This window comes from Pelodiscus sinensis, chromosome 2, assembly GCF_049634645.1.
Source record: "Pelodiscus sinensis isolate JC-2024 chromosome 2, ASM4963464v1, whole genome shotgun sequence".
Taxonomy (NCBI): Eukaryota; Metazoa; Chordata; order Testudines; family Trionychidae; genus Pelodiscus; species Pelodiscus sinensis.
Genome location: NC_134712.1, coordinates 97,536,103 through 97,562,008, shown reverse-complemented (window position 1 = coordinate 97,562,008; position 25,906 = coordinate 97,536,103). Strand labels below are relative to the sequence as shown.

The 25,906-nt window shown below is 39.6% G+C and overlaps 1 protein-coding gene across 8 annotated transcripts in view; it reads left to right on the top strand.

Annotated features, from left to right (window-relative positions):
- ZNF516 (zinc finger protein 516) overlaps positions 1 to 25,906 on the top strand; it is a 151,795-nt gene that overhangs the window by 15,248 nt on the left and 110,641 nt on the right. For 6 of the 8 annotated variants that reach the window (XM_075921073.1, XM_075921070.1, XM_075921075.1 and 3 more), the window contains exon 2: positions 6,804 to 6,890. The exons of the other annotated variants lie outside the window; for them this stretch is intronic. The gene's annotated coding sequence lies outside the window, so the exon portion shown is untranslated. The remainder of the gene's footprint in view (positions 1 to 6,803; positions 6,891 to 25,906) is intronic. 8 annotated transcript variants of the gene reach the window in all.

The following is a 25,906-nucleotide window of genomic DNA, read 5'->3' as shown; positions in this document are numbered from 1 at the left end:
TAGTATTCTTAATAAATTAATTTGTATTATAGCGACTGTGAGTACAAGGTACACATCTTAGATCACATGGAAGAGCTCTGTATAAAACTTGTGTTAACCTTTAGTAAAATAAAATATGAAATAGGATTTTCAGCCTCCTTGCAGTTTTGCAGTCATTGATGGGTGAGCATACTCTCCACAACATTATGTGGTCCTATACTTGTATAGGTTTAGTTTATTCTCATATCTGGTCCTTTGCGATGTTTTGTATTTAGTTGTCCCTATCATTGCTTAATAGCAATACCTTGTTGACACCATATTTAATGGCAGTTCTAATGTTGATTTCAGGGACAACATCTTTCAGGGACAAAAAGAGATAAAATGTGTGTTCATTGATTTTTCAGGAAACCTGGAGGGACAGAATAAATACATGCTGCATGTAGATAAGCTCTGGTTCCTTTTCTTATTTTCTAGATGAGTTTTACCTCTGTAAGTGAATGCTATGAACCGTAATGCATAATTTATATTGACATTACCAGTGATACAAGAGGAATGTTTTAATGCCAGTTTGAGAAAATATCACAATTAATGTTGATAACCCTGGTCTCATTTAATTGCAATTGATTTTAGTAGAAACATCCATGCCTGTGGCATGACCATCAGTGATGTGATGAAGTAATTCTCTCATTTTCATAATGCCAAGCATATTGTAGAGTTCATGTTATCATGAACAGAGCACACCAGGTGTCAAATGACTTGCCAGATAACCATTCAGAAGTGAAGCTGTATTCTTCCAATTAGAAAGTAACAGTTTTAAAGGATCAATGGAGAGAAATGGGAGTCTTTGAATTATGTAGTGTCAACAGATGTGTGTTTTGCTTCTGCTATTTATTCAGCTAGTTTTTAATGAGCCACAGAACTATTTGGTAAATCTTTGGTAAACATTTGATAAAAATTTTACATGAAAGTCTTGGGATTAATGGTTTAGTGTTAGGGATTAAAAGTGGTCTCAGCAAATTACCCAGTTGATAGAGAAGCCAGAATCTGCTAATGGTATTACACACAGATTGGTTTATCGGTCAGTTATTTTCTAGGTTGATTAGGGATTATAGGTTGTACTATATTGGTAGTACCAAAGTAAATTGTGTTAGGATTCTAAGATTCCACACAGTTATTTTAAATGTGAAAAGCAATGTCAGATATTTATAAGAAGAAATCCTTTAACTTTTCAAAAATTATTTAGATGAGCATCAGCTGTGGCCAGAATTCCCAAAGTGGATGCTTACCGTATTTGGGTATCAAATATGTGACCTGACTTTGATAGTAATGGAAGCTATGAATGCTTGGTGAGCTATTTAAATATTTAATTTTAGTTATGATTTTTTTGGCCTGTGTCTTTTGTTGTTTGTTTCTTTGCAGAACTTCAGCATGCTTTGGATGCTTCTGCTGATCAAAATAATATGCACATTTGTTTTAAACCAGTGGTTCTTAACTTGAGGATCCCAACAACTCTGGAGGAGGAAGGGGGTAAAGAACAGGTGTCTAGGAATGGTACCCTTCCCAGTTTGCTGATTGGAAGTAGGGGGTATCCCAGCTAGCTGAGAGGGGAATCTCCTGGAGGGATCTTGGTATGGATAATGGGGTTGACGTATGAAAGATGTTGATTGTTCTAAATAGTGGCTCTTGTGTGTTTTATTCCCCTTTTTAGACATAAAATTCCCAACACATCTACCAGTATCTCATGTTCTTATTATTCATACTTACATTGTGTGTCGTGCTCCTCTGTGACTATGCCTATCACAGTAGTATAAACTGGCACATACTGAGTCTCCCTGAGAGAAAGGAGTCACAATGGAATCCTTCAGGTATTTGCTGCATCTGGCTACCCTTATCTTGGAAGATACTGTTGCCTTCACTTTGCTGCTTTGTGCTGGTCTGGAGTGTAGGCTTTTCATTATTAGCCACATTGGGGAAATGCAGTTGTTTGCCACTGGAAGTGACATGGCAGATAAAGAAAATTGCCAAGTACAGTAACTTCTTATATGCATCTGGAGCACTATAGGGAAGATTCACACACTAGACAAAATCCTAATCATTCTCTAACACTTTGGCCCTTACAAGAGAAGAAAGCGGAGGAATCTAACTCAAAGCGAGTTAGATGGAAAGTGGGAGATCAAGGTGGCCGCATAGAAAGCTAGAGATTGGGCTGCCAAATTTTCTTGTTCTCGTGTTAGATGAATAAATAGCTGCAAGGACATTGGCCAGTTGAGTACTTTGCGGGGAGGAGAAAGGAGTGGAGTCTTTGAAGTGCTGTCAAAAGTTAATTCCTTGACTTTCTAATACCAATCTCCTTTTTCTTCTCATTACAAATCTAATACTTTTGAAAACATTCAACACTCCTACTTATTTTGAAGGAGCAACCCTCTTAGCATGATGAGAAAGATTAAGGCTTGTATACTCAAAGAGCAGAGGAGGAGATAGATGGTTAACCTTGCTCTTTTGGGTACAGCATGTGAATTTTGCAGTTCTGCAGTACAGGAGATGAGACACTGAGAGCAAAATGAACACAGCGAGTGATCAGTTTTTCTTTGACAGGGTTCAGGGTAATGGCAGGAACAACAAGTCTGCCTGAATTTTGGCTTGGGTCCTATCTCTTCCATAACCTAATTATGTAGACTGGTACAGGTTATTAAGCAGCATATGGGGACCCTTCATTCTTTTAGCCAATTCTAAGACACTGAGAACAGTGTCATTTGGGGCACATAAGTAGAAGAGCGAGAGTGCCAGGAAGCCATTGTCTTTTCTTGCTCCATTTCAAGAATATTCATGCTCTTCTCAGATCTCTAAATAAAGGAAAGAGACAAGGAGATGTGAGTTTGCCAGCTAAGAGGATACCAGACATGAAGCAGTTTATTGTGTTGTCTTCAAGTGTCTGTTTTCACTTTGGTTTGTTGAATGTATATTGTATTAAGGAGGTGCTTGGCACTTAAAGGACCGACATCCCTCTGCTTCAAACTCTGGCTGAATTTAGTCTACACATTTGGCACTATAATTCTTCACTGGGCAATTACATTGTCCTCTGCAACTTTTAAAAAAGAAAATTTTTACCACCTTTTCCAGAAGAAATGTAAGTATGTGTTTAACGTACCTGCCTCCCATCCAAAGTTCCTTTGGGGTTTTTGTGAACAAAAGTGGTTAAGATAGAGGAAACAAAACTTCTCCCATGCTAGGAAACTCACAGTCTGATAACATCCTGGAGATAGGCTACTTTTGAATGTCTGAAGTTGAACTCCCCTCATTCAGAATAAGTTAACAGAACTCTGTCAAGATTAGCTGACAGAATTGCCAAGTTCTGTCAGCTGCCTCTGTTTTCCAGTGCTGAAAGCCTACTTTGCTACTTCACCAGCTCCAGCTCCGCTCTTCACACAGACAATAGGGGGCCAGGCTTGGGAAGCAGTAGGTGAAGGAAAAGAGGGAGGAAGATAAGTGAGTGTGGTTTGAACAGGACTTTGGACTGAATAGATTTAGTAGGAGATGCTTGTGGGTCGGATTCATTTGCAGGGAAACTGGGGTGGTGTAGGAAACCCAGTGGCTTTTTTGGGCACTGGTGTAGAGACACTTGGCCTGAACTGTGTAGTACACCATGCAGCACCACTGTGTGGAGCCGAGGAGGGTTAAGCAGTTGTGTGAAGGGGGGGAGGGGAGTGGATTTCTTGTGTTTTTGCATGGTGCCTCGCATGGTGAGGATGTGGTCCATGACTAGAGCTCCTATGTGTTATGGTAAGAAAACCAATAATAATGATGATGATGATGGGGAGGACACATGGAGAAGAGGAGGGACCTGAGTGTGTGCGTGTGCAGTAGAGAACAAAGCTCCACTTTGATTAGTGGTCTTGCGGGGGAAGGAGTTGTGGGAGGAGGGAGCATATTGAGGTGAGGGTCTGTGGGGAGATATGAGGAGGAGGGTAATCTTGGTCATGCACTGAAGGCAGTGGGAGGAATTGCATTCTGCCAGGGAACTAGGGGAAGGAATATAGTTGGGATGGGAATGAGTAGGGTATATGCTTATGTATCCAACTGAATAACGTTTAGCATTTGTGCAAATTTCTTAAATAGGTACCATCAAACAATATTTTTTTTTTATTTAAACCAGTTACGGTTGCTCAACTGTTCATACTACCAAAAATCTGGAGTCATTCACCAAAGGCCCAGCCTTTGAAATAAACAGTTGTGATTACTTCTTGTCTAGCCACACAGGCTTCTTTCCTTCACAACCTTAAGTCTGACTAGAAAGAATGCTGTCAGAAGGAAACGTTGGATTTCCCCATTACCTCCCCATAATATAATTGCTATAAACTATAACATTACAAATGCAATACAGCCTTCTCTACTTAAAAACATTTCTCTTGATTAATAGTCATTTAATAGAGCACATTTAAACATAACCATCAACTAAAAATCTACCCCATACACACTGAACACCTAACATTTAATTATGACACAAATCTGAATTTTAGACAATTAGAAAAGCTCCATTTTATCTCCTAAACTTGGATGGAGTTATAATCTAAATAAGAAATCATCATAATTTAATCTCACCTTCTATGATTGAGAGCAGCTTCCATTGTGCTAGGTGAGGTACATACACACAATAAGAGCAAGCCTCTGCCCTGAAGATTTGGCTCTACTGACTCTCTATGGTTATATGGATTTGTTAAATGGGTCATTGACATTCTTCAAAGCATCTGCCATCACGTTAAATGTTAATAAATAGCTGGTAATTACCAAAGTCCTCTTCAAATTAGCATTAAACTATCACAAATTAAATAAAATCTGCTTAACCTCAGAATTACTGCACATTTACCAAGCAGTTAGTTCGAGAGTGGTAAAATAGCTGGCTCCATGCTGACATTTGAAAGATGTGGTGTGTGAGGATCCCAGGCATTTGGCAGTAATTGTCCTGGCATCAGATGCTGTCTGGATGGTCATGCTGTGGAAAAGCTTTCTGTTTGCCTCAGAAATCAGCTGGTGCCACACAGGGAGCGGGAGTGCCATCACATCAGTCTTAAAGCATTCTAGGAAAGCAACAATGAGAGAGGAGCCTTAACTGATGATTGGGTTGCTGTTGGGGAGTGCTTAGAAACTTGATAGGTGCCCTGACTATCTTAACTGTCGAGGAAATGAGTTTACCAGACTCTAGGAGGCTGATTCTATGCTTTATAGTGAAAGGGCACAGAGTACTTTTTGAAGAGCAGGAAGGGGGAAAACATTTGGCCTGACTTGGAAGGTAGGATGCAGCCATGTAGGCTCGAGGGGTTTGCATGTAGAGCAGTGTACACTATTCATCAGTGCAGAAGCCGCCTACCTTTTTTCAAACTTTAATGGGCATTTGTAAACAATTGAAACTTTTAAAAATAATCTAGGGCCATAAGTGGGTTAGTAACAGGCCCACCAATGGTGGGAGAAAGGAGCAATTGCCCTGTGGCCTGGCGATTCAGAGAGGCCTGGGGTTTCAGGCTGCTGCCAAAGCCCTGGACCTTTTAAGTCATTTCTTGAGCTCTGCGCCAGGTGCTTTGTGCAGCTTTGAGGACTGGGGATGGCTTAGCGCTGTGCTCTGGGCAGCTGCCCCCCAGCCCTACCCATTCAGACCAATACCCCATCCCTCTGGGGAGTGCAGAGCTTGCCACCCAACACGTTGCTTGGGGAGCTGCAGAAGTTGTTGGTCCCTCTGGTTAGTAATACAGCGTGCATAGTCTTCACATAGAAGTGAATGAAGGGTCATTTCTATAAGTTCTGGGAACCAAATGCAGATGAGAATAAACCTGTGCAACTCTCTGGGCAGCCATTGGGTCAAATTCAGTGATAATATAAACAGTAGTGTAAATTACAAATTGGCTATAAATTGGTCTATATTGCAAAGTAGTGAAACTTCTACCATTTTGGCATTAACTAGGCATTTTTCTGCTCCCTTACCTTAGATTTATATTGGTATAACTCCATTGACTTCAGTAGAATAATTGAAATTTACATCTGTATAAATGAAATCAGCAGTGTAGTCTGAGGTCTGCAAAATGTGTATAAATCTACATGCCAGAGCATATAAGATGTGATATGGGTGGATAGCCACTTACAGCAGGAAACCTAATTAACAAAAAGAGATAAGATAATGGAGGACTCCATGTTTCAGTGTAATTTGCCTCATCCCTACACTCCCTGACCAGCTGTAGTTGATGTAAACAAGGGCAAACTTTGCTTACTTGGTTTCTCATAGATGCTGAATTTGGTTCCCATAGAATACAAAAACAGTGTAATATAAACTCACTTTCTGTTTGTAATTCTGACCTCATTTATTTCAGGTGTGTAACTTATGCAACCACATAGATCACTGCTGAATTTTGCCTGTTTGTGTGAGCACAGATTTTTCTGTGTGCATACTCACACAAAAATATGAAATTCAAGGGCTTGCTTGTGTGGTCCTTACTAATGAGTAGTCCCATTGGCTTCCATGGGACATCTCCTGAGAGAGTGCTCACTTGTTTCAGTAATGATTACACAGTCCTGGCCTAAGTGGGGATAAAATTCCTCAGTAATCCTTGAATTGGTATTTCCTGCAAGAAGAACTTTAATATTACAGAGCTATACCCTTACAAGTGTGAGATTTGCATGTTGTTTTCACTTCCACCACCAACAGCCATTTAAAAATAGAACTGAGGAATGAAAAATATATAAAAAGTCTGAAAAATCTGATCTGTTGTTACACAGTTATCCGAAACTGAGTAAAAGATGATAAATATTTATTTTCTTCCCTTTCTCCCCCTTCCCAGGCCCTTCCCTCTGTCTGGTCCAATTTCAGTCCTTGGTCACATGCTGACGGTCTCATTGATATTGAGATTGCAGGGGTATAACTATGGGTAAGTTTTGTTCCTCTTTTTATAGGGGAGGTAAATGTGTGTGCTAATCGTAGAAATGATAGAATGATAGAAAAAATATCACATGAATGAAATTCAGGTTTAAGGTATGAGAAGAGCCATGGTAACATTGTTTGCCTAAAGATGTCATCATAGTACAGACATGCTGTATACTTTCTTTAGTTGCTAGAATGACAAAAGAATAGCTTGTTAAATAACATCCGAAAAATGTATTTGCTTGGTAGACTAGCAGCAAATGTACATACAATACAGTAAATGCCAAAGGCAAGGATTCAATTTAATAGTGACTTAAGAACCCTGCAGGAGTTCAGTATTTTGCTTTCCACATCTCATATCTTGGTAAAAGAGAAAAAGATTTGACTTTTATTTAACCTCTAGAAGAAACAGTTCCATTTTACAGAAGATAAGTATGGGTTACCAGTATTTAAAGACTGTACCTGGGCAAACTTTCTAACTATGAAGCTGTATAGCTTTTTCGTGGGGGTGGTGGGAGAGAGGGGGAGGAGGAGGGCAACATTTTAATTGTTACAGTTAATGGACACACTCTCTCTTTCTCCAATGTAACACATTTATTTTCAAACTAAAAAGGTGTGTGGTGCTAATCAGAACAAATAGGAATCCAAAAGCATGTTTACTTTTCCATTTGGGTTTTGAACTCTGAGACTAGTAAATGTTGTTGTCTTTTTTAAGAGCCACATTAATTGACCCAAATTAATCTTTGGTCCAGTTCCAGTGTGGGTGAAGTCTGCGGGTTTGACCAGTAATTAATTCAATTTATGTGTATTAAACATTCAAGGATGATTGGTTTTTTCCCCCCTTAGTCTGATTTTTAGATTAGTTTAAAGCAGGACAGAAATTAAATTGGTTAAAAATCTTTGGCTTGGGGGATTCACACTGCCACCTTTTTCAGTCAAGGTAATTGCCACCAGTACAAGGCTTTCTGTATGTTAATGGTTTGGCCATGATACTCCAGCCTGATCCATGTTGGCAGACACTAGCGGCCACGGGGAGGCCTCAATGAAGTTAGTGCAAAGGTTTGCTTACACGGGTCAACTTGCACAGCTGGGCTTGATTTCAAATGCAGCCTCAGACTCCTAATTGGCCAGTTTTTTAATTCAAATTCATCACTCTGTTTTTCCTGATCTTTTTTAAACTTCCAGGGTATTTGAATGTGAAAAATGGGTAATGTATTTTACTTTCCCTTTCATGTTTGTCTTGCTTCTGCTACTCAAAGTCTATATTTATGCAACGGTGTAATCTGTCCATTAGTTTATGGCTCCAAAGTCTTCTTGGAAGTGTCACAAATTTAGTGTCTCTGAGTGCTAGATTTAGTATTTGAAGCTCAGATTTAGTTTTAAAATCTATAAAATGTCTGTACGCGTAGAGCTCCCAACCAGTTGTGCTTTCTAAGAAGCTCAAGAGCTCAATTATTGTTTCCAGAGTCAACTGTAATTTATGTTTAGTCAAATGGCTCACTATCCATCTTCAAGGGTTACTGTCAACTTGAAAAATCACACTTGCCTGAACATTTTGTACCTAATGTAGTTAAAAGCATAGTTACGCTTCATAACCAAGGCAGGGTTTGAGCTGTAGCCTTAGTCTTAGTGCACATGTTCCGTGGGTTCAATTCTTCACTATCACAGCTTCCTCTAGATTTCCAAGTGGAGGTATCATATCTATGGCAGGGGCTGAGCCAGGAACTCGGTATGGAGAGGGAGTGCCACTCAAAACAAGTTGTGTATTAGGAAAAAGTGGACAAAAAAAAAATAATTTGGATGGGGCAGGGGACTTAAATAATAAACAAAGCCAAGTGATATAGAAATCTAGTCAATTAATTAATTAATTAGACGAACTGTGGCTGTGGCCGAATTCTGATACCTTTGCCCAGCTGTCCTAAATGTTGCTTTGTGATGGGGTCAGTGAGCCAGGAGGATGTGAACATGTCTCCAGCTGTGCTGGTGTTACCGCCCTACCTGCGTTCACTTTCAGCAGCCTCTGTTTCCTAAGGTGATGCCACAGTCTTCATCCCCATCCTTGATGCTACCTGCCCATGCACTCTTATCAAAGAGGGGTAGAGCTCTCCTGAGAGCCTCCGCTTCCTGAAATACTCCAGAGTCATCTAGATGCTGGGAGGAGGTGACAGCCAGGAGACCCTGTTTCTCTCCCAATGACTGGGATTACTACAGTTGAAAGGAGTAAAAGAGAGAAGTTTTTTTTTTCCAGGTTTTTTTAAAAATTTTATTTCTGCATGGAGTCACTTTCAGTTTCTTCAGTGTGGTAACTTCGTTGCTGAAAAGAGCCTGCACCCAGGAGGAAGCTGAAAAACATTTTCATTTCTTCTTTTTAAGAAGAAGTCACTGCTGCCCTCTCAAATTATAAGGTGCTTTATCAGAATCAGGATTTCTTAATTTTGACAAGACTTCTTACTTGCTTGAGCAAAGTTAAGTTGATTTTATTGGTGCTATTCAAGATGGCTGCTTATATCAATGGGATGGAGGCAATCTAGCTCATTCTTTTTTGTCTGAAAAAGGTCCATCGTTTCTTGATGTAACTTGTGTTACTTAATGGGAGATTTAAAAAAAAAATCCATTCAAAATCATTTTTCAGCTATTATAACGGAGGGAAGGCTGTTTCAAAAGAAGGGTTCTGGTCTTTAAATGGCGAGGTTCTGGCTTAAGTTGTCACCTGGTGTCAGAATTCCATGGCTCATGGAGGTTCACAGTGAAGCTAGAACACTCTGTTCTCAGTTCTGTGACATGCAGTCTTGGGCATCATTACATGTGTCATCCCATCCCTGCTAGCAGAGCATTGTTCTCTCACTGAATCATGGATAGACCCTAGTGGAGCAAGGTTGTCTCACTGGATACTAGACGGAGAAACAGGGTATGTCTAGACTACATGCCTCTGTCGCCAGAGGCATGTAGATTAGGCTACCAGGCATAGGAAAATGAAGCGGCGATTTAAATAATCGCTGCTTCATTTAAATTTACATGGCTGCCGCGCTGAGCCGACAAACAGCTGATCAGCTGTTTTTTGGCTCACCGCGGTAGTCTGGACGCGCGGGTGTCGACATCAAAGGCATTTGTCGACCACCCAGGTATACCTCATCCCAGGAGGCATACCTGGGTGGTTGACAAATGCTTTTGATGTCGACACCCGCGCGTCCAGACTAGCGCGGTGAGCCAAAAAACAGCTGATCAGCTGTTTGTCGGCTCAGCGCGGCAGCCATGTAAATTTAAATGATGCGGCGATTATTTAAATCGCCGCTTCATTTTCCTATGCCTGGTAGCCTAATCTACATGCCTCTAGCGACAGAGGCATGTAGTCTAGACGTACCCACCGTTTCAAAGATAGCTAGTCCCTAATCCAATAAGGGATTTGAGGATTAAGACTAGGGTGTTGCAATGAATGGGGAGCCAGTAGAGTAGAGGAGTGCTGATGTCATATGCTCACTGTCAGCCTGGTGAAAGGTAGGGATGTTAAAAATCAGTTAATTAAATAGTCAAGTAACCTCTTATTGGTTAATTGACTATTCTATAGTTCCTGGGGGCGGGGCTGGCAGCCAGTGCGCTCTGGCCTCACTCCCGAGGAGCCCCTGCCACTCCTTGCTGGAGTTTAAAAACCAACTCCCTTTGGGATCGCTGCCTGTCACCCTGTGCTACTGCCTCTGATAAAGAGGCAGCAGCGCGGGGTGGCAGCAGCTCCTGTGTAAGAGGGATTCTGAGCTCTCTGATTTATCACAAGCCAGGACTGAGCTGGGCTGCTAGCCAGCCTGCTAAAAAAAAAAGTACTGGCAAAGGGGGGAGGGAAATGTGTGTATCTGTAGCATTAACCTATAAGCTTTTGCTTATCAGTTAATCGACTACACTATTACATCCCTAGTGAAAGGTGGCTGTGGGGCTGGAATTGTGATGTGGCCATCAGCCTCAGGTAGCGTCAGGAAAGCTCTGAAACTTTCACATCCGAAAGAAGTGATGGAATAGGTATTAATCTCAGCAGGGATGTAAAATTCTGGTTAGTCAGTTAGGGTACGTCTACAGTTGCTCCCTAGCTCGAGCTAGGGATGCAAATGTAGCCAACTGAAATTGCTAATGAAGCCGGGATTTAAATATCCTACTCTTCATTAACATAATCTCGCCCACGCGTTATTCCGCTCAACAGCTGATTCGAATCAGGAAGTGCGCTCCGGGAAGTGTTAGTTCAAATCAAACCCCTGGGTTCGAACTAATGTTACTGAGGAGTAATGTGAGTTCATTCACCATTTAAAGTCACAGATGTCAGTTGCAATATGTCAGTAAGGTGGAGAGAAAGTATATTTAACTCTTCCATTAATCAGACTCCATCTTGTTGATCTCTAGGAAAAATGTACATAATTTTTCCAACTTTGTTCTATATCAGTACATATATGTGGCTTTACTCTTTACCTTTGTCCCCTTCAGCTGACGTAGATAAGAGAAAATCAGTTTTTCTTCTTCTTCTTTTCTTTTGACCAGGAATGCTAACAGACCTTGACTAACAGTTGTTTCCTGACTTGTGCAGGTGGAAGTAAGCCTATTAGGGGTTATGCAGAAGAGTTTTAATTTGCAGTTAGACTTTTAGGCAATTATACTTGTCTGCCTTAGCGTTGTAAAAATCACCAGCTCAGTGGTTTTTATCAGATATTATCAGTTCCCTTCCCCATACATTTGAGAATATGTTGATCCAGAAACATTAAACTCTAATTTCAGTTGATTAAAAAATCCCTTCAGTTATTCTTAAAAGTTAAAAGGGAAGTGATGAAATACCAAGATTCTTGGTATGCTGATAAGAAAATTACAAGAAAGTTAGAAGCTTAGAGAATGAGTGGGACTAATTTAGTAACCACTCACGAGAGAGATCTTAGAGTCATTATGGATAGTTCTCTGAAAAACATCCACTCAGTGGCAGTCAAAAAAGCAAACAGAATGTTAGGAATCATTAAAAAAGGGATAGAGAATAATACAGAGAATATCTTACTGCCTCTAGAAATCCAAGGCATGCCCACATCTTGAATACTGCATACAGATGTGGTCGCCTTATCTCAAAGAAGATATATTGGCATTGGAAAAGGTTCAGGAAAGGGCAACAGAAGTTATTAGGGGTTTGGAACGGGTGTCATCTGACTGAAAAGATTGGGACTTTTCAGCTTAAAAAAGAGGAGACTAAGGGGGGGATATGATAGAGGTCTATAAAATCATGACAGGTATGGAAAAAGTGAACAAGTAAAAGTTATTTACTTGTTCCCATAACATAAAGATGTAGGGGCCACCAAATGAAATTAATAGGTGGCAGGTTTAAAACAAACAAAAAGAAGTTTTTCTTCATGCAGAGCACAGTCAACCTGTGGAACTCCTTGCCAGAGGATATTATGGAGACCAGGACTTAACAGGGTTCCAAAAAGAACTAGATAAATTCACGGGGAGGTTAAATCCATCAATGGCTATTAGCCAGGATGGATAGGAATGGTGTCCATAGCTTCTGTTTGTTAGAGACTGGAAATGTATGGCAAGAGAGGGATCACTTGATGATTACCTGTTTCTATTCTATTACCTGGGGCATCTGGCAAGGTATGTCTACACTGCATTCCTCTTTTGCAAATGCAGCCGAGCAAAATTGCAAATGAAGCGTGGATTTGAATTTCCCGTGTTTCATTTGCATAATTGTGTCCGGCCACTATTTTGCAATACCCTATTTCGAGATAAAAAAACCCTTGTGTAGATGTGGTTATTTTGAAAGAAATTCCTTCTTTTGAAATAACCCTTACTCCTAAAAAAATTAGGTTTAACAGTTGTTTTGAAAGAATGAGTTTCTTTCAAAATAACCACTACTACATGGCGTTTTTTATCTCGAAATAGGGTATTTCGAAATAGCGGCTGGATGCAATTATGTAAATGAAGTGCGGGAAATTCAAATCTGCGCTTCATTTGCAATTTCTCTCGGCTGCATTTGCATTCCTCTCTCGAAAGAGGAATGCAGTGTAGGCGTACCCGCGTTGGCTACTGTTGGAAGACAGGGTTAGATGGACTTTTGTTCTGATTCAGTGTGAACACTATAATGTTCTTAAGAAGGAGAGGAGGGAAAATGGAAGTCTCTGGTGATTGAAGATGGGGTATAATAGTGAGATGGTGAAATTAACTGTTTTTGGATGTTGAAGAGTGGAAATCATTAGAATTGTCATCTGTTCTTGATGGCTTAGTTTGTGAGAATGTAGAAATTTCAGGAGGATAGTCAAACATTGTTTTAAATAAAGATGGCTGGCTCCTCTTTGAGTCTACACAGCGTTGAAGTCACTGAATGATTATTCCTGATTCTGTTGGTTGTAAATGTAACAGCTGCTGATTAATACTTCAAATGGGTGATTTATGTTTTATGATTGCTAAACATCATTGAATGAACTTATTAGAGTCAATGCGCACCTATAATTGAAAGAAATGCTAGGAAATATGTGTTTGAATTATATAAAAAAGATCTTTTCCAGTAAAATGTCAACATTATTCATTAACAAGATGTAAATAGCTTTTGAGCAGTTCTTTGACATTTTCATTTAGGACCTGTGCCTGTTCATTTTTGATAACCCGAAATAGAAAATACCTGCTAGTGATGATATAAAAGAAGTTGTAGCCTTCTTTTATGCCAGTAGCATTACCTACAACATAGAGAAAAATGGGCAGGTAAAAAGAAAAAGATAGACGCATATTACCTTGGATAAACTTCTTACATGCCTAGTGGTACATTTGACGAGTGAAAAATCAAAGAGTAAGTTAAGGACTGTTGGAATAAACACTGATGGTATGCAAGAGTACATGAGAAATGATTCAGTAATACCCACAAGTATTCTACTAGGAGGGTGGAAGTATTCCCACTTAATAGTATTGATTCTACAGCTGAGGAGAGAACTGCCAAATACTTTGTCCAGTTTGTTGAAGATGAGGTATCTTGCCATTTGCTTAGGTGACAAAGATAATAAAAATAACTTCTCGGGTGCAGTCTAGGGATGCAAGCGACTAGTCGAGTAGTTGACTACCCAATAAGCATACGCTTATCAGGTAGCTGAGTGAGTACTTGACTAGTCGCTTCCACTCCCCCCATTCGCTGCCTCTTTCAGAGGCAGCAACGGGGTGGGGAAGCAGGAGCCAGTGCTGGCGGGAAATTGGCTTAAAAGCTGTTTTCCCCCCCCAGCACCATCTCCGTGGTGCGTGGGGGTGAGGGTGGTAGGGGAGACAGAGCCACAGCAGTCCCGGTGGGCTTTCACTACCTTTAAAGCGCAGAGATGCAGCGGGAGTGCCCTCTTCCCCTTATCAACTGATCGAGTAGTGGATGGAAATTCAACTAATTGACTACTTGATTAGTTAATTAATTGATACTTAACATCCCTAGTGCAGTCATGCTAACTCAGTGGTCTCCGACCTTTTTATGCCCAAAATTACATTTTAAATTTCAGGGCAACCCAGGATCTTCCTTGCCCCTTCTCCAAAGCCCTGCCCATTCCATTCCTCCTCTTCCCCCCCCCCCCCCGAATTTCCCCCTCTCTCTGTCACTTGCTCTCCCCCACTCTCACTCACTTTCTCTGGACTGGGCCAGGTAGGTCAGGTTCAGAGATGGGCAGAGGGTTTTGGGTGCAGGAGGGAAGTGAGGGGTGCCAGCTTTGAGAGAGAGTTTAGGTGCAGGAGAGGACTCCAGGATGGAGCAGAGAGTTGAGGTGCAGGAAGGGGAAATGGCTCTGGCAGGAGTACCAGGCTGGGGCAGTGTTGGGGTACAGAAGGAGATCCAGGGTGCTGCCCTCTTTTCCAGGAGCCAGTCAATGAGAGCTGTGGGTGCAGGCAGCTTGCCATACTGTCCCCTCTCCTGGGGGAAGGGGAAGGGCCGAGGGAAAGCACAGAGGCCAGCTGGCAGCTTCCAGAAGCGGCATGGGGCTATGTCAGGTAGGCAGCCTGTCTGAGCCCTACTTCACTGATGGACTTGAGTGGCCCAAGGAGTGCGATTGACTGGCTGAGGCTCCAGGATTGACCAATCGGTCACAGTGAATGGGCTGGTGACTATTGTGCTAAATTCTGACATATGGGTGTCCAATATTCTGTTTAAATCTAAGGGTATCTCTACACTTGCACCCTCTTTCGAGAGAGGGATGCAAAAGCAGCTGAGCGAAATTGCAAATGAAGCACAGATTTGAATTTGCATAATCACAGACCGCCGCTATTTCGAAATACCCTATTTCAAAATAACAAACGCTGTGTAGATGCTGTTATTGTGGGAGAAAACCCTTCTTCTGAAATAACCCTATTCCTCATATAACGAGGTTTACTGGTTATTTCAGAAGAAGAGTTTTCTCCTACAATAACGGCATCTACACAGCATTTGTTATTTCGAAATGAGGTATTTTGAAATAGCGGTGGTCCGTGATTATGCAAATGAAGCACGGGAAATTCAGTTCCGCGCTTCATTTGCTATTTCGCTCTGCAGCATTTGTATCCCTCTCTCGAAAGAGGGTGCAAGTGTAGGTGTACCCTAAATGAAAAGGAAGTAAAATCTGTTATAGTCCTTCGAGAACACTGTATGGGTACGTCTAAACTACATGCCTCCGTCGACGGAGGCATGTAGATTAGCCAGATTGGCAGAGAGAAATGAAGCCGCGATTAAAATAATCGCGGCTTCATTTAAATTTAAATGGCTGCCCCGCTCTGCCGATCAGCTGTTTGTCGGCAGATCGGGGCAGTCTGGACGCGACGCGCCGACAAAGAAGCCTTTCTTGATCGGCACAGGTATGCCTCGTGAAACCAGGTTTACAGTTTTTTGTACCACCAGCGTAAGCTTCTTGATTGGTTTAGTGAAAAAGGAAAATTGATGCCCCTTTCCATTGACACATTTTCAATTTATTTTTGGAAAGCATGCTTTTTTGTAAATTTCTGTGATACTTTAATACAGTTCAGAAGGCTGCACAGATTACTGATTTAGGCAAAACTTTCAGGCTTGAATACCTAATGTTAGACTCCTAAATCCACCATTCTGCACTTAAGTGTCAGTAGCCTGATTTCAAAATTTCGGAGTGCCTACAAATCCCATTGAAGTCCATGAGAACTGCAGTTTCTCAGCACCTCTAAAAATAGGGTATTTTTATTAAGACACTTAATTGTGGGCTTAGAAGCCTAAATTTGCACACCTATATTTGGAAAGTGTTTATCTACATTGGTCACTTGTGTTGTGTTTGTAAATGCAATAAATTATCATAAAAATGTTAGCACCTACATTTGAAAATTTCATCTTTAGTTTGAAAGAACTTTAAATAGTGCAGGTCTTGTTTACAGCAAACGAGTAACATTAGATTACTCCCAGTATTGTAAAGCACTTGTCCTTGGAAAAATTGTGCAGTTACATGTGGAAGTTTTTTTTATTGTTTTCAGTTAAACAAAATGTAGGACAAAATCTTGTTGTCTCTTTAATATGCTTGTGTCCTAGTCTGCGGGGTTGGGGTGGCATCTTCATCCCCCGCAAGTTCACTCAGATTCCCTCTATTTCCTCATCATGAGCGGGCGAACACTAGTCCAGCAGCCCCTCCCCGGGTCCTCCATGCACCCTCTTTTCTAGACTGTACCAGGTCCTATCCCTGCACCTGAAATCCATACAGTCTGCCTTGGTTAATTACAGCTGAGGCTTACCTTCACTGATTGGGGAAGGTAGGGAGACCTGGGCCCTCCCACACTCCAGGTGTTGGCCCAGGACCTAAGAGCAGAGATAAGGATCTTCTGCTCAGTTGGTGGGGTTGTAGCCTGCAACTCACCAACCCTCAGGTTCCCTTTATACCGTCCCGGGTCGCTTCCTACCCTCCAGTCAGGTCCTTGCACCATGTCCAGTCCATGTATCTATGCTGCTGCTGGTCTCGCTTCAGTGGCACCAATGCTACTCCTTGGTGGCGAGCGCCCTGCTCCTGCCCCGCCCAGCGTTTCTCGCCGTGTCAACCGCGGGCGAGTCCCTCTTGCCCTGCATGGCGTGTTTCTCGCCGCTAACCACGGGAGAGCTCCTACTGCCCCTGCTGGGTGTCTCTCTCCCCTGCCTTGAGGCAAGCGCTGGCTTTTTGAAACTGGCGCCTTTTTCCCCCGGACACCCATGCATGTCTTCCCCTGCTGGCTTCTGTGCTTGCACCGGCAGCAGCATGCGAGCAAGTGCCGCAGGGGAGCCGAAGTCCGGCCACAGAGCGCCTCCTCTCTCCCCACGGCCGTGCAGGGTTCGGTCAGCTCTGGCTCCCCTGAGCCTTAACATCCCATCACAGTGTGAATAAATTTAAACATTTGAGTGGTCTTATTGTACTTACTGAGATTATTTATGTGGGTGAAATTACTCAAATGCATACATGTTTGCTAGATTGGACCATGGTAAAATGTCAGTTAACGACTGATAGATTGATTAAGTTTGACAAAAACCACAAAATTCTTTTTCAGATATACAGAGAGCGTACCATTACTGCATGTACCAATCTACTATTCAGTTTCAAAGTGAAAATCATGTTAACTCTTCTGTCTTCTCTTGTTTAAGAAAGATGAAAAACGTAATCTGGAAATAGGATGATGCTTTTTTTTTTTTTTTTTACATAGTTCACAATTTAGAACAATAAATACATTCATAGATCTTAACTAAAATATATCTTCATGGTGTTCTCTAAATATAGAAAATGTAATGGGTGAAGGTTTTTCAGTAGCAATGTGAAAAATGGAACTAAAATAATAATAATAATAATATTTTTGAATTATAATTCTGAAGTGCTGACTTCACCATACTGAGCTATTTAATGGTTTTACATAGAGCCATGAGACAGATCAGGCTTTTTTTCTAATGCAGGGCACTTTAATATACTATAATTTGAGTGCATCGGTTATTTATATGCAGGCAGCGTACTGCAAAACACGTGGAAATGTTATGACTTCATCTTTTAAAAAAAACCCTGTTCATAAAATAACAGTTTTAAATACATCCTGAAATATCACAATACCATGTGGACAAAATACGAGCTGCACAACACACACTTTTCCCTGTTGGTATTAAACTTTTAACAGGCTTTTCTATCTGTCATTTTAAAATGACTTCCAGGTATTATCCCAAATGGTTTAATAGCTTTAGACACTTTTTGGCCTTTTCTAAGAAGCAATTAGAGCTTATTGAGACTTTATATTCTGAGAGTGAGCAAAGTGGGTTTACTTTAAAAACTTGGTCAATAATTTCTACTATAGCAGGCCAGACCCTTTTTTCTAAATCAAATTTATTGTTTTTTGTATATGCAATGCAGTGGTGCTTATCACCATGGAATTTGATTACACTTCATATAAACAAGTAAATGAGAGAGTGTTGTAAATCACAGCTGCGATTTCCTAGTGGATCCCTGGAGAATTGAGCACCTAATTCCCTTAGCCTAGTTTGACAATCCCAGCCTACGTACTTTTGTGTGTGTGTGTGTGTGTGTGTATATTTAAACACTATAGCATATGACTGTCTGATTAAGCTTTGCCATATTAATTATAGCAGCTGAGGAAGCAGCTGCTACTGTAGTTAAGGTTCAGTTCCATCTCTTATTCTAATCTCTCTGTTTCAACTGGTCCTAATTTTCACAGTCAGCTCCTTGGAGCTGCAATTTTACATGCTTTGCCTTAGCTCACAGATAGGATATTTGGCTTCAAAATTGTCTGAAATTGGAAGTCTTTTGGGAATTTTTCAGCATCAAAAATACATGTTTACTATTTTTAAAAATGGGAAGACTCCCATTAGTTTTAGTAGGTTTTAGATTAGATTGTAATTCTGCTCAGAAATGTATCTCTATAGTAACTATGAATTTTTAATAGTAAAATTTGTCAGCTATATCTGACATTTCTAGGGGAGACAAATTCAATGAGTGACTAGTTTAGAGAATGTCAGTAGGGTTTGCCTATTTACTTTTCGCATACTACGATAAATAAGAATACAAATAAAAGAAACATTTTAATCTGTGAAACTCATTGCTCTAATACAGTGCTTCTTAACCTTTTTTTATAAAGTACCCCTTTTAAAAATTATAAGTACCTCCAGTACATACAGTTTTCAGACACACACACACATTTTTTTCTACCATTGCAACACATTTGTTTAAACAACTTAATTGTAGCTCGGTAGGGGATGAAATTTTTGGGTGTAAAAAGTACAAAAATAATAAAGCGCTGTAAAATGTAAAACAAAAATTCACTTTTTTCCAAATTTCAGTTGTGTTGATGTTCCCCCAGACTTCTCTCAAGTGCCCCTAAGGATAGTCATACCACTGGTTGAGAAACACTGCGCTAATACAGTATATGGTTGAGAGAAACAACTGCAGTTACATTGTCTAGGATAGAAATTAGGATCAAGTCTCATGGTTCAGGACATAAGCCAACCATGAATTGCCTGAAGTTAGGAAGATATTTCCCTCATAAGCATGTTACTGAACAGCTTTTTTTTATAGCTTTTTGCCCTCCTCTGACTGTACGTTTTAGCCTCTGTGAGTTGAAAGGATTCATAACTAGAGAGGCTGGGGGGAGTTCTCATCTTATGTGGCTGTTTTTATGTTCCTAAGTAATATTCTGTTTTTAGGGAAAGTGTAGACTTTTTCTATGTATTACTGTTCATGTTACTCAAATCTTTTCAAAAAGAGGTCATCCACATGCTGTCGCAAATGCTGTCTTGGTATCAGTTGTGAGTAGAGTACAATGCTTGCTAACTTTCTCTCTTTTTTTCTGTTTTATTTTTACATATTTGTGCTGCTAATAAAGGTCCAGAGATCCTCAGCTGGTGTAAATCAGGGTAGTTCTGCTGATGTCAATGCTATTACATAGCTGAGTAGTTTCTTTCCATGTGCCCAAAATTAATTTCTAATTTGATAGTGTTTTGCATTTGAGACGTGTAAGGTGCTAGAAATACGCCTTTGTTTATGGGTAAATAACAACATCTTGCACTGAAACATGATGCTTCCTGTGTTTTATTGAGGAATAGCACCACTAGGCTTCCAAGGGTACGTCTACACAGCATGTTATTTTGGAATAACAGATGTTATTTTGAAATAACATAGTTCGCATCTACACTACAAGCTGTTATTTCAACACAATGTCAAAATAACGTCGAGGTGGAGGTGGTCTTGCTCTGACTCTTGTAACCCTCATTTTACAAGGAGTAAGTTATGTTGGAGGAAGAGTGCTCTTTCTCGGACTTCCTGCTGTGGAGACAGAGCCAAAAAATGAAATAAGCTATATCAACTGAAGCTACGCAATTGATGTAGCTCAGGTTGCATATCTTATTTTGGCTTTAGCTCTGCTGTGTAGATGTGCCACAAGTGTTTCCCAGTCTTCTCCAGAGAGGCCAGAACTAAATTATTTTCCATTTTCAAGGTGTAACAAATAGAAAGGGGGAAGATTTGATGTAGCTTGCTTCTACACTTGCAGGAAAGTGAAATTCTGTACTATCAGAATACCTTCCTGTTTAAATTGTTGAGTTTTTGTTGCCCACAACTGGAATTTAAAGAAAGCAAAATCCAGCTATTTCTCTCTGACCTTGACATGTGTTTGTTTTTCTTGGCACAGCTGAAAAAATGTTAGAACAAGCTTCCTGGTAAGATACAAACAGAATAATTAAAAACTTGTACATGGATGTGTAGCTTATGAGTTGCTGTTTACTTTTCATTAGATCAATGTCTCCATAAAAAGAATTATAACACTCCCAGGAATTCTTTCTAGAGATGCTGGAATTAATGTGTAAGGGGCTCTGATTTTATACTTGTTTTTGTTTGATCATCATGGAGAATCTCCCTGGAAAGCTTTTATAGTGCTGAGTCGATAAAAACAACTTTTGGCTTTAGCGTTTGTTCTCTGTTCTATATGGTACTTTGAGGAGTAACACCTGTGCATGACAGCTGCATGTTTTACTTAAGGTTTTCACCAGTGGAAAACAGTAGTTATATGGAAATAAGTTAGTTATAAAATGTATGGATATTATTTCACTTATTTGAATGGTAGACTGGAGAAATTGAAGTATGAATCTGTAAAATAGTAAGCATTCTTCCAATAAAGCATTTTAAAAGAAATGAACTTTCAGTGTAAGTATTTCTGTGCTGTGCTAAAGGGAGATGTTGTGGTTTTATGTCTTCCAGTTTAGTCTGTTTATATCACAAAAGGATATCTTGGTGGCTTACATATTTTTGGTTTGCACATACCTTATAAGGAAGTGTAAGGTGATACAAATTGATCTTTCCGTTGTTCCTTGCAATAAGTGCATGTGTATATATAAACAGCACATTTTAGGTTTCTGAAAAAATATGAATCAGAAAGTGAATTAAAAATTTGAATCTACATGCAGTAGTCACGCACAGTGGAGTTGAAATGGAGATTGAATATAAATATATGTTCTTGCAGTCTAAATAACTTCAGTGTAATATCACACAGCCTAGCAATTCCGGTTATCTGAAGAAGTGGGCTGTGCCTACGAAAGCTCATGATACCATCTACATGTTTTGTTAGTCTGTAAAGTGCTACCAGACTATTTGTTGTTTTTTTCTGTAACAGACTAACTTGGCTATCCCTTGAAGCAGCCTAGTAACAGTTCAGCATCATGATGGCTGATTACTTTAATTAGCTTCTAATTCTATAGGTGAGGCAGTAACATGTTCTGTAGTATATAATAAAACAAATGGATCTTAGGATTCATATATGTTGATCTCTTTTACTCTGTTAGTATGCATGGCAAACATGATTTCTTAGTGGAAATTAAGTATAGATCTATAAGCACCTGAAATTATCTGTGAAATTTGCTTTACTTTAGCTTCCAAGAAGCATTTTTATGCAAAAATCAAAAGAGTAGTAAAGGCAGGTTAATAGTACATAGTGAAAAGAATTTGAACTTTTAATCAAGGGTACATTTACTCCAACTATTACAGTTTGAATTGCTTATAAATGTATACATGTATTTTGCAGTGTCTAAACTACAGTATTTGTAAGATGTTGTATAGCTGTTCTGTTAGGAGAAATATAAACAAATAGAGTAATGAAGAAAGGTCAATGGGAAAAATCAAATCATTGTTGTCACGAATAAGATTTTGTCACACTTTTACACAGATGGTCACTACCTTGCTTAACAGACTTGCTCTTAATATAGGTTGAAACTCTTTAGTTCAGCACTCTTCTGGTCTGGCAACATCCATGGTCCGCGGAGAATGATTGTAGTTGGCTGGTTGTGCGCTTATCGTGATGTGTGGTCAAGTTTCCTGTAGTCTCATGAAGTTTGCTTAGAGCCACCAGTCCTGACTCTGTGTTCTTTGCTTTTATTTAGCTCTAATTTAACCCTCTAATGTCTTCTAAGAGCCCAGTAAGCAGTAGAAGTGTTGGCAATGCTGTTGGACTATATTGACTTCCCATGGTTTGGCAAATTCTCTGGTTCAGCACCAGTCAGGTCCCGAGGGTGCCAGACTAAAAAGGTTCAACTTGTAGCTATGCTTGCCATTGTTAGCAGCTACCAGGGACTTCTTAGGATGTAACTAAAATTTCACTTATTTGATGACATGAGTATGCCTTTGAGGGAAAGTGAAATTAAATGGTGGTGGTAGTGTAAAAATATTCAGCTCTATACATGAATCACAATGTATCAATTAAAGGAACTATTGGGCGGTTGCAGTAAAAACCCAGAAGAGAAAAACATTAGATATGCTTGCTCATTACTCCCCCTCCCTTTTTAAAAGTGGTGTATGATACACTAATGTATTCATTTCAACAACATATTAGTGCTTTGGTGTAAAAATACTTTGTAAGTACGGTGCATTTGATTGAAACTCAACTGCTACGATTTCAAGCCTCCTTTAATGTGTCTGTAATCTTATTTGGCTTTTCAATAGGTCAATAACAATAATGAAACAACCAGTCTCTATTGAAACGCAGTTAAAATACAGAAATGAAATAGGTGACAATTGCAGTGGAAGAAATGTACATATTCTTTGATCTGTTCTGGATACACCAAGGGTGTTTGAAATGTGTCCAACCGAAGGTTTGTATTGGCAATTTGTCTAGAGACTAAGGGCCCCAACAGATTTGCATAAAAGGAGCAAATTCTAGCTACTCTGGTTTTAAGTAGGAGTACTCCCAGTGCATAGGATAAAAATGGTCTATTGCATTGAGTCACATTACAGTAGTCTGTGGGCCACCCATAAACGACACCGACTGTTAGAGCTACTGCGTTGAATGAATTAGAACACACAAAAGTCTGGATCAAAACCAGATCTGCATGCAATCCTATTCTTGTAGGGAAAAGGTGCTTTAAGGTTTGGAGTTCAGGCACCCTGTTTTAGAGAGACAAAATATTATTAAAGATCAGAAAAGAGAGAGGTTTTTGGTACTATTTTGGGGTTTGATCATCTGGCTGTTGTACACCGGGAACTGGCCTAGAAGTCAGTCCGAACTTAGAAAAGAACCCCTGTAGTTTTAGGGCATGAAAAGGGAATGTAGTTATTATGAAATATCCTTAATATAAAGGAAGATAAAATGGCAGCATTGTAGTTAGAGATGAAAGGCCGAAGTGTCTTCTCTAATGGCGGTGTAGTGACCTCACTGAAGTCAGTGTAGTTACTCTGGATTAACGTGACTGAGATTATAAAAACCAAAGCTCTGTGTGGGAGAGGATAAGGAACTCCAGTGAGCAAAGCACTTCACTACTGCCTCTATGATTTTATAGGTGCCCCTTGAGTCGACTGGAATGAGGGAGTTAGGAGACTGTCATTAAGGCCCCTTTAAGGAATACTGCCATCATAGGAAAGTCTATACTGTAGACAACTGGATAGAAATGGTGTCCCTGGCCTCTGTTTGTCAGAGGTTGGAGATAGATGGCACAAGACAAATCACTTGATCATTGTCTTCGGTCCACCCCCTTTGGGCCACTGTCGGCAGACAGGCTACTGGGCTAAGATCCCTTATCCCTCTTAAACTGATACCTCTTAAAATCAGGAATAAGGAATCTTTCGGAAAAGGCTTTATTTTCCGAAAGATCCCCGTCTAGACTGGCGCTTTTCTCCGGCAAAGCCCCGAGCCGGAAAAAAGCGGCAACCATGTTTATGCAAATGAAGCGGGGAAGATTCAAATCCCCGCTTCATTTGCAATTGCAAAGTGGCTATTCTGCATCCCTTTTCCGGAAAAGGGGTGCAGTCTAGACACAGCCCTATGTTGCTTACAAGAGTAGAAGAAGTGACTTTTTCATTGTTTTTCTTTATATGGCAATACAGGATCAATGATGATATTGTAGTCAAACCTAATTATCATAGTGAGATTATAGTTTACAAGGAAAATTGTGGTGCTGCCAAATGATCAAAAATGTCGTCTTTACTGACATTCTAGTAGTCAGAATTAAACAAACTTGTCCAGGTGAAATGGGACTTTTAAATTTCACCTATTTTACTGTTTAGTTTACCTGTGGGTAAACTTAATGCTTTAGGCTAAGGAAACAATTTTCAAATGTGGATGGCTAATTTTAGACACTGGATCAACATCCATATTTGGAAAATTAAAGTAGCTTTATTTTCAGAGATTCTGAGCATTCAGAGGTCAGTGGGAACTGCAGCTGCTCAGCAGTTTTGATACTCTGGTCACTTTTATGTATATGCCTAAGTAAGATTTAGGTGGTTAACATCAGGCCACCTATGTTTGAAAATTTTGAACAATGAAGTGAGAAGCGGTGAGTGCATTTTAATCACAGTGTTGCCAACTCTTTATGATTTTGGAATCAATGGTGATTTTTCTTAAAGAGAGTCCATTCTGGAGTCATTGGATTTTATTTTGAAACAAAAAGTGAGTCCTAGGGGTCTCATGGTTTAAGAAAAAATGGAAGCCATTCACTGAATGTACCCTGAAAGCTCAAAAGCCAGCAAGCAAATAAAAAGAGCAACAAAACAAAATTTATTATTTTTTAAACATCTCATAAGCTTTAAGACAGTCATAATTGTGGGATGGCTGACTCCCTCATTTTCGAATGCTCGGAGTTGGTAACACTCTTTAATGTGCCTGATATGCTGATTTTAAAACATCTGATGTATTTTTATCATCCACAGATAATAAATAACATTTAAAAACAGAGAATTCTGGAAGGGCAATGTAAAGCTTATCAGTCATGAAATAAAATGATATTTTTCATTTCCTACTGAAGCTGTATTTTAAGTGTGTGACATTGAAAGGAATCCTACTAGATTACAGGCCTGGAACAACATGGGTTTTTTTTTTTAATGAAAAGAATCTCCCTATGTTTAAAAAAGAAGTGATATAGAATTCTCTGTTGGAGACCTGCACAAAATAGGGGTAACATATTTTATCCTCCTATAAATAATGCTTCCCCCCAATTTTATTCTGATCTTGAAAAATTGTGTGATTTTTTTTTTACACGTCTTTACATTACCTTAGCAAGTAAAGTAGATTTTAAGCAATGACTTTGACAAAACTACTATTACCTAAGAAAGTAAATATAAGTGTGCTTATCTAAGGTTGGAGGTGGTTTTAGTCTAAGAAGATGAAAAACCTTTTAAGTATTAGCAAATACTATGGTTTGTTTGTTGAAAACTTGCCAAAATAATTCTACATTTGTGAAGTGTCTTTTATGCAGGTGTTTTCAATATGTTTTATATTTGTTAAAAAAAGTATACTGAATAAACTTGGAAAAGTTTTGATCGTTTTTATACACACGTTCTAAAAGTAAAGTAGCTATTGAACGTTAATGGTATTATATAAAAATATATGGTGTATTTTGATAGTTGGAAGAACTATGTAATGATGGTACCTCTAGCAATTTATATAGCGATCATTTATTATACAGTGAAACTAATTATTGATTATTTAGTACTCTCTCAGATGTACAAGTTTATTAAATGAAATGGGTGGCCCATAAACTAGTGGCACAGAGAAGTGAAAGCTAATAAAAGTCGTGTATCATAAATAAATATGATGATGTTTAAATATGTAGCAAAAGCAAACTGT